This window comes from Rhinolophus sinicus, linkage group LG10 (genome assembly GCF_036562045.2).
Source record: "Rhinolophus sinicus isolate RSC01 linkage group LG10, ASM3656204v1, whole genome shotgun sequence".
In the NCBI taxonomy this organism is placed as follows: domain Eukaryota; kingdom Metazoa; phylum Chordata; class Mammalia; order Chiroptera; family Rhinolophidae; genus Rhinolophus; species Rhinolophus sinicus.
This window is the reverse complement of record NC_133759.1, coordinates 2,533,334-2,552,083: the sequence shown is the minus strand read 5'-3', so window position 1 is coordinate 2,552,083 and position 18,750 is coordinate 2,533,334. Positions and strand designations below refer to the sequence as shown.

Here is an 18,750-nt window from a genome sequence, read left to right as displayed (position 1 = left end):
AAAGAATAAGGTCCTAATGACAAACTCAATTATTTTAGGAATGGTATAATTATGTGCCGAGCTACGTGTATACATAATTCACTCATTTCAGTCTTCACACCCCTGCAAGAATGTCCCCACGATACACATCAGAAACACGAAGCTGAGAGAGGTTAAATAACAGATACCAAGTCGTGGGGCCAGAATCTGAGTCATCACAGCTCTCTGGAACCAAGTCAGCTACCGGCGTTCTTTCATTGCACATCACATAAAACAGTGACTTCCATCTGCAGCGTTGAATCCCAACCTAAAACATGGAATTCAGTATTTGGGGGAGTGCATTATAGTATGTTCCTTCTCTTAAGAGGGAACCCTCATATGTTGATTTAAGGAGCTACATTATAAGAAAATTATTAAAATCTGTAAAAGCTCATTAATTCAGAAGAACGAAAGACTGCTGCTTTGAATAACAGTAATGTTTTTTAAAAAGTATTCATTTCAGTTACAGCCCATAATATAAACTACAATTTACTTGTAAATTGCTACTAACAAAAGGATCGAGTAGAGTTAATAGAACTATGAATTCCCAATAACCCACATTACTCAATGGGCGTACACACACACACACACACACACACACACACACACACTACCACCTTAACAGTAGCTACAATTGTGTACATGACTCCAATTCTGACCATTACCTTCACCAAAAAAAAAAAAGAAGGGCCATACTAGTGATTTTAAGTTCGATGCTAGTGACTGGCGGATGAGACCTCGCAGCGGGCTAAAGAAAACACAAAGGCACTTCATACAGGAAAGAAAGACCCCAGACTCAGAGCGCAGACTTCCGAATGAAGTTTCCTGTCCTGCAGGTGAGATAGCCAACCATCCACAACTGTCACACACGGGAAGCTTCACAAACGCGACTCTGCTGCAAATCATGTCAGAGAGACAGGTGACAATGTTATCGGAGCAGGCGCTTTCTATTTCTCCTGTATGACTGTCACACTTTACCTCTTGGTACTTCTGTCAGGAAGCCGGGAGAGGAGAAACTGAGGACAGTGAAGATGGATGTAAAACACCCTCGCTACTATTCTCTCACCAAAAGGGGGAGGCGCACCCTTCAGTGCTTCATTCAGAATCTATTCAAACTATTAAATGCAGTTCGAATGGTTGTATATTTGACTTTTCACAGTGAGAAATAGCAAATCACCAAAGCCAGGAACACACGTGTATGAGCCCCTAAGAGGCAGCAGAGAGAGGACGGGCGTCACGCAGCGTATGTGGGGTCCTGTCACAGCCTCTAGTACCATTTCCTCAACTATGAAAGCACGTCTGTGTATTAAGCTCAATCTGAGCTGCAGAGAGCCTGGCAGAGGGCTGACGCGGCCTCCCCCTGTGCTGGCCTAACCTCTCCACAGGTGCTCATGGCATCTGCGTGAGGTGGGCGTGGTCCCCCTCACCTCACAGATGCGAAAACCTGCCCTGGGAAGGGTTAAGGGCTTGCTCACGGTCACGCAGCTGTAAGAGGCGGAACAAGTCCAGGTCTTGATGACACTGAGACGAGACAAGGGGCAACTGGGAATCAAAGGCCCACATTCTTGTCTAAATGACTATCCTACATCAAGAAGGAAATCACATCCAGTCACCTGTGCCAAGGGGACAGTAACAGATCTGACATTGAAAAACACTTGTTAGGTTAATGACAAACCTCTACTTACAGTTACTTAGTTCCAAGAATTCGACGTAACCATGTTTGTACTATAATTTTCTGGGAATCAGAAATGTGACTCACATAAACATTATCTCTTTAAGGATGTCATTCACCTAATTAAACACAGTAAAATTGTGCTTGGACCCCCAATTAATTGGCTAATCTGCATGGAGTCTAGAATCAATAGCTAGATAATAGCTAATCAAATGAGTCACTAAAGACAAAAATATTCATATTTGTCCTTGAGAGTTGAAGAGCTGTCCGAATGCAGATGACAATACAAATCTGTACAACACAAATGACGGTCAGATACCCCCAATCAAGCCTATAAAACATTTGGGGAGTTGAGTCATGTCATTTATTTTGTCTAGTTGTCTTCTCCAAACTGGGGCCATCTCGGCACAAGCACACTGGTAACACCTGTCCTCACTGGACATTTCCAGGACAAGCCTAAAAGGCAAGGGAGACATGAACTATTATGGTTTTTATTTCTACAATTGTGCAGGGTACAGAGTAATGTTACCCACAGAAGCTCAGCACGTAGGTAGAGAGAGCATCTTACAACGGTGGCCACAAAGGACACTTGTACGCATTTTTTAAAAAACTCAGGATCATTCTGGAATCAGCAATGCTCTTAACCCCTGACCCATGTTTTCACATGAAACAAACTCCCTTCCCAGAAACGCATCTCTTCTGTTTCGTTAACAGTGAAAAATATGTATTTTAAGGGTTATGAGCTGAAACTGACTCTGCCAGCATATGAAAAAAATGTTCTCTTGCCAAACCATGAAAACTGTTGATTCTGGCTTTTTAAAAGCCAGAAAAATAAAACCTTGTCTAAAAAGGAACTAATCTTGCAGCCAAGTCCTGCTTTTTCAAGTTTTAAACACCAAAAAAACCTATCCCAAATATTTCCCATCACTCTCCCTGCCTTGTCGATTCCATATCAGAAACCCCTGGTGATACCAGTAGTGCTCCGTGAACGTGCATTTCCTGGTATTTTTGGCGCCTACCATATTTTAGGCAAGAGATACTCTAGTATCAATAACATCAACCCACTGAACCCCCGTGAACCGGACGCTCACTGGGGTTTAGGCCATGTACCAAGTACTCTGCAGACACAGTCTCCCCACACTTCCAGTGCCTTCAGGTACAGCCCGACCTGACAGATGCACCCATCGGCAAACTAAGTGATTCACCATGTCTGTTAATGATCTGAACAACCCTACAAAATGCACACGTTCCCACTGTACAGCTGATGACATGGAGACCGAGACAAGGGGCAACTGGCTACCACCCACCATCACACAACCAGTGCAACGTGCACTGAGGACCATAAGGCTTCTGTCCGAACCGGATTCCAAACTCTTACTCACTGTCTCCAGGACCTCACACGGTACTGAGTGACACGTGAAGTAAGTGTGACAATGCAGCAGCAGGCAGGACAACGGTCTTGTCCCAATCTGCCCAGAACTTTCCTGGTTTTAACACTGAATGTGCAGCGTCCTGGGAACCCGTCAGTCTTGGGAAAACCAGGAAGACTGGTCACCTCCACAGTAGGTATTTTAGCAGTGACACAGAAAAAAAATATATATGTAACAGGAGCACAAACAGAGAAGGGAGCCATCCTTTATGCCTCAGTGGTATTGAAAGAGGCTTCACGGAGTGACATTTGAGTAGAGCATGACATTTGTGCAAACTGTAATAAACATGGTGGGAAAGACGGCAAAAACAGGCCAGCCAGAGAGGCACTGCAAACAAAGGCTTAGGAAGACATCACCTGACAGGCTCCAGGATGGGTGCGGGGGCTGCAGGCCTGAGAAGGGGGTGCAATGGGAGAAAGAGAACATTACCTGGGAGGGGCCAGGGGCCATCTTCTGAGGGAATTCAGTGCATGGGCAGGGTTTCCCTCCACTTCCGTTCTCAGCTCTACAAGAAGAAAAGACTGAAGAAACGGGAGCTCTGGCTGCATCATTTAGTGCTGAGTACGTGTCTGAGTGGCCTCAAGCAGCATAAGAAGACCACAATTCTCTCCTCCCACTGGCTTTCATTCTCAACCAGCACGCAGTGACCCAGGAAGCAGATGGAGGCTCCTCTCTGGTGGCAAGAAGCTGGGCCAGTATCCTCCTGCTTCTTTGTCCCTGTCCAAAGCTGCTGGCTCAGAGACGGGCCCTGAGCCCACCTGGAGCCACCCAGGGACAGCAAGCATCTGACACACCTGGTGGCTGCTGGGGACAGCAGGCCAGGGCTCCTCCTCAGGTAGGAAACCGAGTCCTACCCACACCAGGCACTAAGAACGGGACAGCACCAGGCAGTTGGATGGCACTGAGCACTGGAAGGAAAGGAGTTATTGGGCCAGGAAAAGCCCGGGAGAAACCTGAAACACACATTCCTAAGCGAAGGAGGCCAGTCGGAAAAGGTGGGCTGCACACGGTGAGATTCCAACCATATGCCGATCTGGACAGGGCAGAACTATGGAGGCAATAAAAGGTGAGGACTTTCCAGGGACAAAGGGCGGAGAGACGCTGGGTGGGGCGGAGGTGGGGAGAGGGCTCTGTGTGATGCTGCAGACGGCACTGGTCCAAACCCAGAGGAGACGCGACCCCCGCCCCAGCATGATCGCTATGGCAACCTCTGGACTCCGGGTGATGGCCATGCGTCCACTGAGTGACGTTGACGCTGGGAAGGTGGGCTTGTGGGGGCTCGGGGGTGTAGGGAAATCCAGTACCCCCTCTCAATCTTATTGTAAAACTGAAATGCTCTAAAAAACAAAGCCTTAAAAAACAGAATGGGATAGTAACAGAGGCCCCACTCAGAGGAAGAAAGGGAATACATACTTCGGCAAATAATCTTTAGACTCTCCTGTTTGCGAACCTAGAGGGAGGGAAGTAGGGACTCAGCAGGTCACCACATACTCGCTCACTGCAAACGGCTCACAGACCGCTCGGCACCCACCACATCTGCCTTCCTTTCCTCCTGGGCATCCGTGGGGCTCCCCTTCTCAGCTTCCCTTGCAGAGGGAATGGCCACGTAGAATGTGCGCAGAAGCCACGATCACCACGCCCAGCCCTCCTGTGACTCGTCAGGACGTTTCTCTCCTCACACCCCCTCCACCTTGTCTGAACAGGACTCTGGGGACACAGGACAGGACAAAGCCACAGAGGGTAGGAACCTGAGCCCTCTGCTGACACCAAGGAAAGCTACTCAGTCAGGAACAATGCCATGAGCACTGGACAACTGCACATGACCACGAAGTATAAAGCTACTGGGCATAACTGGAAACACAGCTTACCTGTCGCAGCAGCTAGTTACCTCTGCACAAGGCCCTGGGGGACACGGCTGAGGGGGAGTCTGCAACCATGACAGTAAGCAGGTCTGCACCTCGCACCCCTCTACACCCTTAACACGATGGGGGGGAGCTTACACTTACACACACACACACACACACACACACACACACACGTGTGCACAGCATAAATGGCAGGGATGTGAGACAAGCGGGAGGGAGGGAAATTTAGAAAATGGAATCACAGAAGATTTCTTAGGACAAGAGTTCAGGGAACATGAGGAGGAAATGAACGGGGGCTTTTGAGGAAGAGGTCAGTGAGAAGTACACAGTATGTCTGCACGTGCCACTGATTGATTGTGACGATGCCACAAGAACATACTGAACAATAAGAAGGAAGGACTCTGTAACTCTGGACCACAAACTGTCGTGGCACAAAGTACTGCCCCTGCCCACCACCTCACATCTCCACTGCAGCCATGGGGAAGCCAGTCTGACAGGCATTTCTGTAAAAGACAAATATGCAGGGACGGTGAGCTGAGGCAGCCTCGCTAGTGTCAGGCGACAGGACAACGGGGCGAGCTGTCATTTAGTTCAGAGGATGCTGGGAGTCTAGATGGAGGCCCTGGTGATCATGCAGGAAATCTGACAATGTTTAGCAGAGCTGGGAGAACGAGAGGAGGGAATGTTGGTGAAGAGCAGAAGGAAGGTTAGGACAGGATATTTCAGCTGCAAACTTACCAGAAAGGACATTTGCTTAGGCCAAGGAGTGAACAGGAATTTAGGTCACTGGCTACAGCATGAAAGTGGGAGCCCAGGACTCCCACAGGGAGAGCTGAAGAGAAAGGTCACAGGAGGGCCCAGCCCCGCACTATTTGCTCATCAGAAGTGCGAAGCAGTGGGGGGTCTTCCTGAAAAGACCTACCTGATCCTGCTGGCTGTCCCAGATAAACCTGACTCATACTGCAGCAGATTTCAGATTCAACACAATGTTTTTTCTTCTTTGGGATTTTTAAGTTCTCTTGCAACTTTTTTATATAAGACCAAAAGAAAAGACAGTCTGACGGCTATAATCAGGTAAGTCCTGAAGCCAGAACAAAAAAATTAATACAGTGAAGCTAAGAAAATCAGTTCTGGAGCCTAATACCCTGGTTCTAATCCCAGCTCTGCCACTTACTGGCTGTGATGAGCAAGTGACTCGATTTCTCTCAGGCTGGTTTTCCTCGTGGCTACAACAGAGTTAGTATCTCTCCAGCAGGACAAACTGCTAGAAAAGCATCTCAGAGACAGTGAGCGCTGTGTATGTCGCTCTTTTCTTTTTTTCTATATTTGTCCCAGTGTTTCTGGTTGAGGGAAGTTAAGCGGAGTGATGCTTATAGAACATGGAGAAACACCACACACAGCCATAGAATGTTGCAAAGTGCTGGCTGTTCCTCCAACCCCTTTTTCTCCTTTCTGGAAACACCGACAGATGAGATTTCCCAGCCTCCCTCTGAGAAAGACTCACCCACATACAGCCAATGGAGGGAAAGCAAACATGATATGTAGGCGTTCGGGTCTCGGCAACCAACATCCTCAAGTCTCCTCCCCGTGGCTTGATGGGGATGAACATGGGGACCCTGCTGAAGACGGCAGGAGCACGGAATGGCTGAAGGTGGGGTGTCTGAATATCACCTTGGATGGGTGCTGCCAGGATCACCCCTTCTGGGACTTTACATGAATGAGAAATCAATTTATTCTGCATCTGACACAGTACACTTTTTCAATTCACTTGCTGTAGCTGTGAACCCACCCCATTGAGTAGAGCCAAGCTCTGTACAGACACTTCCATGTTTAATCCCAACCACGATGCTCTGAAATAGACGTCATCCCAAGCGTACGGCCAAGGATTTGAAGACTCACAGGAGCCACGGGGCCACCCTGCCCAATGTCGCGATGTGCCAGCCACACCCAGGGCCAGGCCCGTATGCTCCCTGGGACCTGCTGGCTCCCAGCCACACAACACAGCCACATGGAGACTGGGGCGTCCCTTCCGCGCTTACCGCCTCCTCCCATTCTCACTTTCTGACTGCTGGAACTTCACTCTGTAAATTAAAACTTCATGTTTTCCCATCTGTGCAGCCCACTTGGGAGATCCAGGAGAGCCCTAGCTCACATCCGTCTCTTACGCTTCATCCCATCCACACAAGTCCAGGAATGGGAAGCAAACGCTCTTGGCCCGTGTTTCAGACATGCAGATTCCTAGCTGCTTTGCAACTGGCTACAGTATCTGGGATGATGAATGGCAGGGCTAGAGATAAGCAGAGAAAGGTAAAAATTCCTAAGCCATCAGCCATCTGCAAAGTGGACACGTGGGGGCTGTGCAAACCAATCCAGTGGAACACAGAAAAACACTATTAGAACTTCTGTTTCATAACATTTGCTTTATTTATCCTTTAGTTTCTTCCTGCATAAGTTTTACAACATTAAGCAGTCTAACATCATATCAGTATATGCATATAATACATAAATAAATTTTAGTGATACGTGGTCCAATTTTCTTCTGATAGTATATAATAAAAAAAAATATGAAGACCAAGTCTAGGTAATAAATCCGGTCTCCTTCACTGCTTAGAATGCTGTACCCTGGAAAACGACAACAACAAAACTCTCCGCACCTGTGCATACAGCCATCTCCCAGCTCATCATGTGACATAACTTAATTCACGTAAAATCATGCAAAAGCATGCTTCAGATATAAAGGGACTGAAATTGATGTATGTCTATGTCTTTGAATATAACAAAGCGGAATCCAACAAGTGAAAACCACTATTAGACAAACTTGGCAGAAAAGTCACAACTACACGGCGGACTCTTCTGCTGAGAAGCTTAATTATTCAGGTCACCTTTCGTTTTGAAGACCTTTCAGAAGAAAATTTCTAGCCAATAGAGTCAGTGTGTAGAGAGAAGAAAAGGAAAGAGAGCGAGAACTAGGATGACTTTGAAAATCCAACATTATTTGAAAGGCTTGTTCCCTATTCACTCCTCACCACCCACCACCATGACACTGACTCCCTGAGACAGGCCCCCGATTAAAGGAACTGAAAAGAGGTTTTTAAAGGCTGCAGATAAGCAACTCTGCCTGTTGACACTTCCACTTGGCTCTGAGCTGCCCCCTTAAACAACAGGTCCCTTCTCCCAGAGCCATGGCCCCTGACCGGAAAAGGTCGCTGTCCCCACCTTTGCAGCGACCTCGCGGACTGAAAAACACGGAGCTTCTCCATCATCCCTGCTCACCAATCTGCGGCAGTGGACGCCAGTTGGAAGGAAAAAACCAACTGCATTTTCTAAGGTGGCAAAAATAATACTCCTGTGGGGCTTGGTGATCTTCCACTCCCACCACCCGCCGTGGAGATGCACGCAAATCTCGAAAGGAGCCAAGACGAGGAATCAAGTTATGGGTGAAATGCGAATTTTCTCAAATACCATGAAAGTCACCCCTGAGTGCCTGCCTCCATGACACAGTGCTCTTTTTCACCCACTTGGGGAGAGACAAACTTGCTCTTCTGCCCGCCTGGAAATGCCACCGCGTGGACGGCCTGCGTGGAAACCTGCCGTGTTCATGTTCCTTCCCCCTTCCTTGACGGATGTCAACCATGAACCTCAATGGACACAACAAAGGCACGTTCCCAATTGTTACCGTAAGTGTCCAAACAAACCAGGATGGAACTACTCCCTGAAACAGCCACTCCCCTCGCAGCCAACTGCGGGAGCTTCCCAAGAAGTGACAAGACCTGTGCTTCCGACAAGCACTTCCCGCCCCTTGTTGATTCCAGTAGGAAAACTAGAAAAAGTCCCCAGGATTCATCCTCCCAGGAACCCCATCTTGCAAACCAACCCCCACCATAGCCCCGCATGCAGCCGCCCCACCCAAGGGGAGAGGTCAGCCGGCCTCGGCCCCCACTCCCTCCGCCAGCCCTCTCGCGGAGAATCTGGAGACCCCGCCAGCCAGCAGCCTGCAGAGGCTCCCGTGGTCGTGCGAAGTCGCCTCCGCGCGCGGGCTCCACTGTGCTGCACATGGGTCCAGGCATCTGACGACCGGGCGCCCACGTCTTGCGACCGTCCCCTCCACACCACTCATAGTCATAAAACAGACACCAAGCACAAAGGGGACACGTACGGGGGTCCGCGCCCTCAGCTCCAGGAGCGCGACTGGCTCCGCGTCTGCGGGGAGCCTGGCGCATCCGCGGGTGTCAGGGTCCGGAGAGGAGACCAGGTGGCCTCTGCCTTAGCAAAGAAACTGCAAAGGCCCCCGAAGTTGCTGCAAATGAACCGCACCCCCGCGGGCTCTCAGTAGAGCCGGGGTGCGCAGGGACCAGCCACAGAGCGGGGACCAGATCTGTGTGGCTCGCCGCTGCACCCCAGCGCTCAGCACCAAGCCTGGCACTGAGAGGGCGCCCCCAAATCTGCCTCAGTTCCGACACTGCTGCTTCGCTACAGCCCAGGCGCCCTTCATCCCAAGTCCCTGGGAACCGCAGCCCAAGTTCGCCGTCCCCTCTCCGAGCGGCGGCCGGCCCAGCGCAGCCGGTACCGACATCGGCAGGAACCCGGAGGAACCTGCGCCCCAGACGCGGGCGCGCAGAGGGGAGCAGCCTGAATCGGCGGGGGGCTGATTCTAGGGGTCCCCATGCAGGACTGGCTCTGCGCTCCTGGTTTTGCGGCTGCTTCGCAGCGAAACAAACTTATTTCCCGACTGACGAGGAGCAGAAGGGTCGCCGTGGGGTGACAGCGGCGGCGTCCCGGCCCTACCTCCTCCCGGGCTCAGGTCGCCCGCAGCCCCGGTCCCGCCGGCGGGAGAGGGAGCCCGGGGAGCCCCTCTCCACCCGCCGCCCCCAAGGACCCTGCGCTTTCGGCGCCCGAGAGCCGGGCCCCGGCCGCTGGCGCCGCACTCACCTCGGCACCTGCGCGGCGCGGGCACAGTCCGAGGCCCCGCGGACCGGCGAACGCTTCCTACTTGCGACCAATCCGGGGTTGAACCCGGTGCTCGGTGTGGGGCCGCGTCCCTCCTTTCCTGCGCTCGCGGAGGCTCGGAAAACCCGGCGCCGCCGCTCCGCTGCCTGCTGCTCGGCCTGGGGGAGGGGCGCGGAGGGGCGGAGGGGAGGGGAGGAGGGGAGGGGCGCGGCGGGCTGAGCATGCTCGGTGCGCGGGGCCTGGAGGAGGTGCGACCCGGGCTCACCTGCCGGCCCTGCAGGGAGGGCGGCCCCAGGCCCCGCGCGCAAAACCGGGGGAGGGCGCCTCGCCTGAGCCCAGGCACCCGAAGATCTACCCGGTTCCCGAGCCGGGTGTAGAGATGTGCTGCCTAGCGACGGAGAAGATGCCGGAGCGATGCCGCCTTCCTTGGCAAGCCGCGCATCGGGGCGCAAGGAGGCGCGACCTGCCCGAGTCCCCCAACCTGCGGCCTCCCGGAGACACGGAATTCCGGGATCTTTAAGGCTTCCTGGCCAGGAAACAACCATGTCTGATTCGGGGCTGCGATTTGCAGAATCCAGGGGAGTGAGGGGTGGGGGGACGACGCTGAACTTGGGAAGCCAGAAGAGGGGGCTTTGGGAATGTTTTACCTACCTGTCCCTAGGCGAGGCCACTGGCCAGACAGGCAGCGTTACCGACCTGGAGTCCCATCCTTACGGCGGGGCGGGAGGAAACGGTTCACAGTTAGTGCGAGGCTCGATTTGCTCTGCGTGGGGACTATTGAAAGCTTTGTTATTCAAAAGCATGTGCTTCCGACAGTGACGTGTCCGTGGTCATTGTACTGTAAGGATCTGTTTTTCCGCAGAAATGGCTCTCTGCACCCCAACTCCAAACCTCAGGTAACCGCGGAGACGGACGTCAGTGCGCCCCCCCCCCCCCGCCCCCAGCCCTCCCCAACCCGGTGCCGCGAGCCTGGCGGGCGGAGGAAAGGCACCCGCGGTCTGTTAACAGCGACCCGAGAGCAGCCTCTCGCAGGGAGAATCCCCGGAGCTTTGCTGAACCCCGTCGCCGGTGCAGCGATCCGCTGTGTACAGCTCCGCTCACAGCCTAGCATTTACACCGCCACGAAACCTACCCTGACATCTCCATTATGTGGAAAAGGTGTTAACCGAAAAACTATTTTTAAACTACTGGAGTAAGCAAACTAACTTCTCCAAACAGCAACTGCTGCCTTGTTAGTTCACACAGTGGTTTGTTTTTGTTTTTGAATCCCTGTTCAGGAAGTAGGCAAATCCACGCAAGGTGGTAGGTGGTGTTTTGGCCACTTGAAATTCCACGGTTTCCTTGCGCTGAGATTAATGCTAAAGAGAAGAGTTAGGGTTGTTGTTTTCCCCAGGTTTCCTGATTGGTTAAACATGGAGAGATTTTAAGCTGTGTGGCGTGTTTCTGGAATGGAGGCACTTTTGCAAACCTGAATGTCGGTAACACAAGAATGTTCATGGCAAATAACTAGATAAGATGAATTGTCTCCACTGACTCTAAAGGCTTGTGTTTCTGCCAGAACGATGATTATAATGTAATGTTTTTAGATTATTTTTCTGCACCTAGTCAATTAAAAGTATTTTTTTCCACTAAAACTATGTAACAACCACCACCAAAAAACCTGGCCAGAAGATCTCCAGAAAAAATTCCTTCCTATACATACCTACTCTTAACATGTTCAGGGAAAAGTGATCGTTTAGACATTTCAAAGAAAAAAAAGAATAAAGTGGGCTGTCACAATCCCAAAGAGACTACAAACTGAAGTAATTTTCAAAGTGTTATGAAGATGTCGGCCAAAATCCTTTAACAGTTTCTAAATTTCAAATCTAAATTTTGCGTTTTTATTCTTCCCTTTAACCCTTTTTTCTGTCTACTACTATCTGCTTGGCACTGTATTCTAGTAGGTGCTGGGAAACTGAAAATGACCACAACAGACTCTGCTTCCCAGCTCTCCATGCAGCTGGGGAAACAGGTGTTCCAAGCAGGAGACAGATCCAGGTCCTGCTGAGGGGACATCAGTTACACATTCTGATGAGAAGCCCTTCCTTTCGCCGACAGGGCCTCACCTCCCAAGGCAAAGCTTGATCAGCATCTCCCCAACATTTCCCAAGAAGAGCAGCAGCTGTTTAAAACGCAACCAATGATCCAGTCCCTTTTCTCACCAGCCCACTAGGGACAGGAAGCTCAGCTGCCACCACCAGGAAAGGCTCCCACCAAAGCCCCCAGGGCTGGGGAGTGCTAGGACAGCCAGACCCTGGCCGGAAAGGACAGTTTATTTTGATAGCAACATACTCACACACGTCCAGCTATCAGGGAACCTGGCTGGGTGTCAGCTTCTTGCTCAGGGAAACTGTCATTGGGATCCTCTGGGGGAAAATGTTCCTAACAAACCAATTAAAGCTGTCAGCAGCAAGTTCAATGCCACTGCCCTGAGTACCCTCATGAATGAACTACTGGTCCTCATGTAAGCTGCAAATCATCATCATCATCTGAACACAGTGGAAAATTCCTCCTGTCATTTAGCTTCAGTGGCCTGTGAGCTGCGAGCTGCAATACCCCCCCACACACACACACACACCCCTAATAATTAATTACACATGTGAAGTTTGACTTCCAGCGCTTGTCGTACAGGAGTATTGTGTGGAACACAGGTCACCTGGTACACACTGACTAAATCAGAACGAAATCTGGTAACTCGTAAGTGGAACCGCGCTGAAAATGCTTTTGACTTTTTGGAGACATGGGTGGAATACATCATCAGGTCAGACACAGCATGCAAAGGTTCCGAAAACTCCAGAAAGGGCATCTCTCTGTCCACTCCTGTTATCCTTCCCCCCACGTGCTGGGGATTCGGTGGGTGTGGCTGGAACAAGAAGGAGAGAGGAAGAGCCTCAAGGAGGAGAAACAATCTCTTCTGGCCACATCGGATTTGACTGTTCTCCTCGCACCTCACATCAGTGGGATTTACACAGACTCACAGCACACCACCGTCTTTGTTCTCAATGACTTGAATGAGATCATCAAATGGCAGGGTGCTGCAATCAGATAAAAGTTACCTGAGTTTGATAACGATTGTTTATTTTCTATGTATGAGGTGTCCGACAGATCTTCAGGTACAAAGCACCACTTGTAGCCTATCTCCACTTTTAAACTAACTTTAAATTCACTTCAAGCAAGTGGATAAAGCAGTATTTTCTAAAGAATTGTGTCAGGAACAGCTTTGCGTTCAGTGCCGAAATAGAGTGCAAAAGGCCCGAGCCAGGTACGGGCTTTCAGACCAGCCTGAGCTTGCTCCTCTGCAGGTGAGTCAGGTGACTGCTTGCCATGTGAGTTTAAAACAAAGGATGGAACAGTAACACTGGCTGCAGAGCGGGCAATGGTCATAAACTCACACAAATGAAGGCTGTGCCACAAGCTGACAGCTAGAGTCCAAGTGAACTAGAAACCTGAACCCCGCTGAGACTCCTTTACAAACAAGGCTGTGAGGCCCCTGCAGCTGAAGCATGATGACGGGAAGTTAGGAATCAATCAGCTTGCTCCCCTCCACACTTTCCCAATTTCACTAGATTCTGTATACAAAATGCAAACAGAAAAGTTCCAGAGGGCTTTACTTTGCAAAAGCATTTACAGCTGATTTCTGCTGTTCACTGTTCTGTTCTATAAAGTCGCTGCGAACACTGAAACCTCCGCTCCTAGGAGAAATAATGAGTTCTGTTCCTATGAGCCTTGGGTAACAAGACTTTTATTCATTAATCAACACAAAACCTTGTTTTATGTGCACTTCTGCTTAAAGACACCTTATTTAGGACACACTGTTGATTCATGAACATTGAACTTGCAGCCACATCGTAACACCTGCCTGCACAAGCCTTAGCCACCCATGGATTTTCTCTGAAGGCCCAGTACAGCCTTCGTGCACCACACAGCACTTCAGCACTGAGCTTTGGGCCATTTGAAATGGCGAGGTCACCAAAAAAAGCACAAAACTTTGAAAAAGGTGGCACCAAATAGACTGCAAAAAGGAGACTTCTTTATAGTACTAGAGAGAACAGTGAGGCCGAGCAGGACCTCTTTACACTTCACCTAGGAAAGCAGGCACTTCAGACTTTTCCCTGTTCCACGTGTCCACAAAGGAATGCAGAAGTGTCTCCAGTACTGACCCTGGGGCTACAAATACATTTCAGCAAGTAGGCAAATTCACAAATATGGAACCTATGAACAATGGATTTGACTGTGCCAAATATCCCCTTTAAATGGCTAGCACATTAGTCCACATGGTGTAAAAACTAATAAGTAGAAACCTCACTTAAAATGAAAGGGGGAGCTCTCCCACCCGTGGGTAGTGGTGGAGCCCATAGGAAGCACTTCTCCCCTGTAAGAGTCTCTTGTGTAAGAAAAGATGAACTACTGCCATTTACAACAACATGGATGGAGTTTTAGATCATTATGTTGAGCGAAATAAGTCAGACAGAAAAAGTCAAGCACCATATGACTTCACTCATATGTGGGATATAAAACTGAAAGCAACAAAGGAACAAGTAAAGAAAAACTCATAGACACAGACAACAGTTTAGTGGTTACCACAGGGTAAGAGGGGAGGGGGGGTGGGAGAGGAGGGTAAACGGGATCCAATACATGGTGATGGAAGGAGAACTGACTCTGAGTGGTGAGCACACAATGTGATATATAGATGATTTATTACAGACTTGCACACCTGAAACCTATGTAGTTTTACTAACCATTGTCACCCCAATAAATTTAACAAAAAAAGTCTCCTTTGTTTCTGGGGCTTTGTGCATGGTTCTCCATCAGACCACATGATCTGATTCATGAATCCATTTTGCTGGAGACATGTATCTCTGTCTATGTTTAAAGTCAACAATGGGATGTGATTCAATTTCCAGATACTCACTTTGCACTCAATCATTTTAAGAACATATTATTCTGAGGAAACAGGTATATTTTGAACTATTAAAAAGACTGTCCTCTGCCAGCTTCCTCAAGTAAATCACATACAGGAGTTTTCTGTGTATCGCATACCACAATTGCTTTGATGCTTTTGTTGTTGTTCAACATTACACATCATGCAGTTGGGCACAAAGCAGGATAATTTCAAGAACGAAGATAAAGTTCAGGGTGAAGAGAGAGGAAGCTTCATGGAGTGACAAGTGTGCCTTTAGGAACAGAGGAAACTGGCGCTCCAGCAAGATCATTTTAAATGAGAAACAAGCCTGACAATTATCTACGTGGGGGGCTGGATACAGAGGAGACCCACCCATGGGCTGAAACAAGTCAGTCTGAGACTACGCACCCAATGTTTTACTCTTTTACAGGGACTGTGAAAGTAAATGGTTTGCATATGAATCTTTTGAGAACAGTGTTAAAAATGCGAGGTCTCAGCCCATGTTAGGAAGCTTTATAAGATGGCCCTCCATGCTTCCTCGTGCCCAATTCCATATTTACTTCCTTTCAATTGTTGGTTAGACACACTGTGTCACTATTATCGATTCACTGAAATGATGGCTGTCACTTTTAAGATTAGGTTACACAAAAACTGTGGCTTCTGTCTTGGATGTTCTCTCTCTCAGACCACCACCTTCCATGTTGTGAAGAGATTCAGTCTGTGGAAAGATCCACGTGGCAAATCACCATGCCTGCCGCCATTCGTGAGCACGTTTAGCAGTGGCTGTATTGAGGTTTACCAACGGCTGTGTGAGTGAACCTGGATGCCGATTCTCCAGTGCTAGTGAAGTCCTGAGATAATGGAGTCACTGGCCAAAACTTGAACTTGACTTTGAGAGACCCTCAGCCAGAAGCACCTCACTAAGGACCTAGATTCCAGACCAACAAAAACATTGAATAATTAATATTTGCTAGTTTTAGCTCCTATGGCTTGTTGTAATTTGTTACATAGCAATAGATAGTTAATATACCCCCAAGATATTCTGATTGGATAAGTTTCGGGTGGGGTTTAAATATGTGGATTTGACAAAAAACCCAAATGATTCTGATGCACATGGTTCATAGTTCCCCCTTCAGAAACCCTGGTATTTGGAGATGAAAGAAATACAGAGAAATTAGGGAGTTCATTAAATCACACATTTCATTTTTTCCTAAACAATGGATATTATAGTCACATAAGCACAATTACATATTTTCTAAAATATTTTCATGTTGTACATATTTTATTATCATTTTCTTCTCTTACAATGTCTCCTGAATTTTTTATCACCAAGTAGTTTTATTTGCACTAATTTTAAAAAGCTGCTTAATATTCTATTTTAGATACTACAAATTACTCAATCAATTTTCAATTGTTGAACATTTAAATTGTGTATCTTCTGTCATGTTAAACAACTTTTTGATAAACATATTGAACTTAACTTTTACACGCATCCCTAATTAGTTCCTTAGCATAAATTCCTAGAATTTGAACTACCAAGTGAAAAAGTATTGTGATTTTGCTCATTCTTAATTGTTAGCTTCTTTTTGGTAGCTATCCATGAGGTCCAACAATTAAAGGTAGGTGAGAGCTTCTACATCTTATTCTCAACATCTTCAAAATCAGGAAGTGAGTTATACTAAGTAAGATTCCAGGCAAAATTCTGCACATGTGAAAACATCCAGCAGACATAAAAAATATCATGCAAACTGTAAGCTCAACAAAGTCCCAACTCTCTCCCCAGGCTCTCCAACAGCGCTTTGAAAGATTCACTAGTAGAGACAAAGGCGACAATATTTGTCCTGCAAGGGCAGGATTCAGTTAACATTTTAATTGGAGTCAGGCAACGAAATCCTCTGAGAAGAGCTCTGCACAGAAATGACTGAACAGGAATACAGGCTATGGGGCTCCCCAGATCCTCACACCTGATTCTGCTGGAGTGAAACTTACTGCCGCATTTCTAGTCCAATCCATATCTTGAGCGCCATAATTTCACCACTGAGTAATCATTGCTACCTCCAATTATGCCAATTAACAAAGCTTTTATCATTGATCTTAAATAAAGTTAATTGAATCTCATGTGGGTTTCTGATAGGAGGCTTTCAGATGCTAAGTACCCATCTCTGGAAACATTTTCCTGATTAGGGAACTACAAATATTAACCAACTACAGCAAGAGAGTAGGTTAAATCCAACACACACAGACACACACACACACACACACACGCACGTGCGCGTACACACATCACAGAACCATAGCCATACATCACACTATGCTATCATTTTTAAATGAATTGAATGAAGCATGGCAAAGCTATGCTCATTTTTAATATGTTTATTCATTTTGCCAAATTTTGTGTCAATTTACTTTTTTATTTAATTTATTGGGGTGACAATGGATAGTCAAATTATGTTTCAAGTGTACACTTCTACAACACATCATCCATACATTGCATTGTGTGTTCACCACCCAGAGTCAGTTCTCCTTCCATCACCACATATTTGACCCCCTTACCCTCATCTACCACCCCCCTCCCCTTACCCTCTGGTAACCACTAAGCTGTCGTCTGTGTATGCAAGTTTCTGTTTGCTCGTCCTGTTCATTTGTTGCTTTTAGATTTATACCCAACATATGAGTGAAGTCAACTGGTTCTTCACTTTTCTGTCTGACTTACTTCACTCAGCATAATAATCTCAAGATCCATGTTGTCGCAAATGGCAGTATTTCATCTTTTCTTATGACCGAAATTTACTCTTTCATCAGTAGCATGTTTTCTCAGTGCCTTGCACACCTGCTAACTCAGTGATATGATTTTATTTATATCTTTTCCAATTTGTGGACATAAAGAGTTTCTCTGTTTTATTCCTACTGAGGTTAAACATTTTACATGTGGTTCTTTGTCATATGCATCATATAATGACATTTGGGTTCTCTGTTCATTTACTTAAATGTTCATCTTTATCCTAGAGATTTGTCAAAGTTTTCAGTATATTTAAGATAATAAAATTTTACCCATTGCAAATACTTCTCTGCTTTCTAACTCTGAAAAGACAGACATTTTACATTCTCATATAATCACATTTATTACTTTTTCCTTATATTTTTTTCCAGCTTTGTTTAGATATAATTGACATATAATATTGTGTAAGTTTAAAATATACAAGCGGATGATTTGATGGATGTGCACAGCATGAAATATTTCTTACAAGAAGGTTAATTAACACATCCTTCACCTCACATAATTACCATTTCTCAGTTGTTGTTATGGTGAGAACATTGCAGATTTACTGCCTTCACCTTACTACAGCACAGCGCTGGTCACTGCAGTCACCACGCTGTCCATCAGGGCCTAGAGCTCACTGCTCTTACAGTTTACATTCCCACCAACAGTGACAAGGCTTCCCTTTTCACCACATTTTCACCAGCATTTGCCATCTCATCTCTTTGATGCCAGCTATTCTAACAGGTGAGAGGTGACATCTCATTGTGGTTTTGATTTCTGTTTCCCTGATTATCAGTGATGCTGAGCTCTTTTCATGTACCTGAAAACATCTGTATGTCTTCCATGGAAAAAAAAAAGGGGCTATTCAGTTCTTCTGCCCACTATTATTACGTATATTTTTTTCTATTTCTCGCTACAGATCTGCTTAATATATTTAGGTGCTCTACTGTTGGGCTCACATGTATCTAAAATTGCAATATCCTCAGGATATATTGAGCCTTTTATCATTATATAATGTCCTACTTTTTCTCCTGTTACAGTTTTTGTCTTCAAGCTAATTTTTCAGATATAAGTATAGATAGTCCTATACACTTTTGGTTTCCATTTGTGTGAAA

General features: G+C 47.3%; 1 protein-coding gene across 6 annotated transcripts in view; it reads right to left on the bottom strand.

Moving 5' to 3' along the window:
* The window catches only part of CNTN4 (contactin 4), a 769,828-nt gene extending 759,003 nt beyond the window's left edge, over positions 1 to 10,825 (bottom strand). For 3 of the 6 annotated variants that reach the window (XM_074312211.1, XM_019749139.2, XM_074312218.1), the window contains exon 1: positions 9,915 to 10,051. The gene's annotated coding sequence lies outside the window, so the exon portion shown is untranslated. Of the gene's footprint in view, positions 1 to 9,914; positions 10,053 to 10,583 lie in introns of those variants that run through there. The other 3 variants (XM_074312213.1, XM_074312216.1, XM_074312212.1) reach the window with 3 other exon arrangements.
* Positions 10,826 to 18,750: the final 7,925 nt, after the last annotated feature.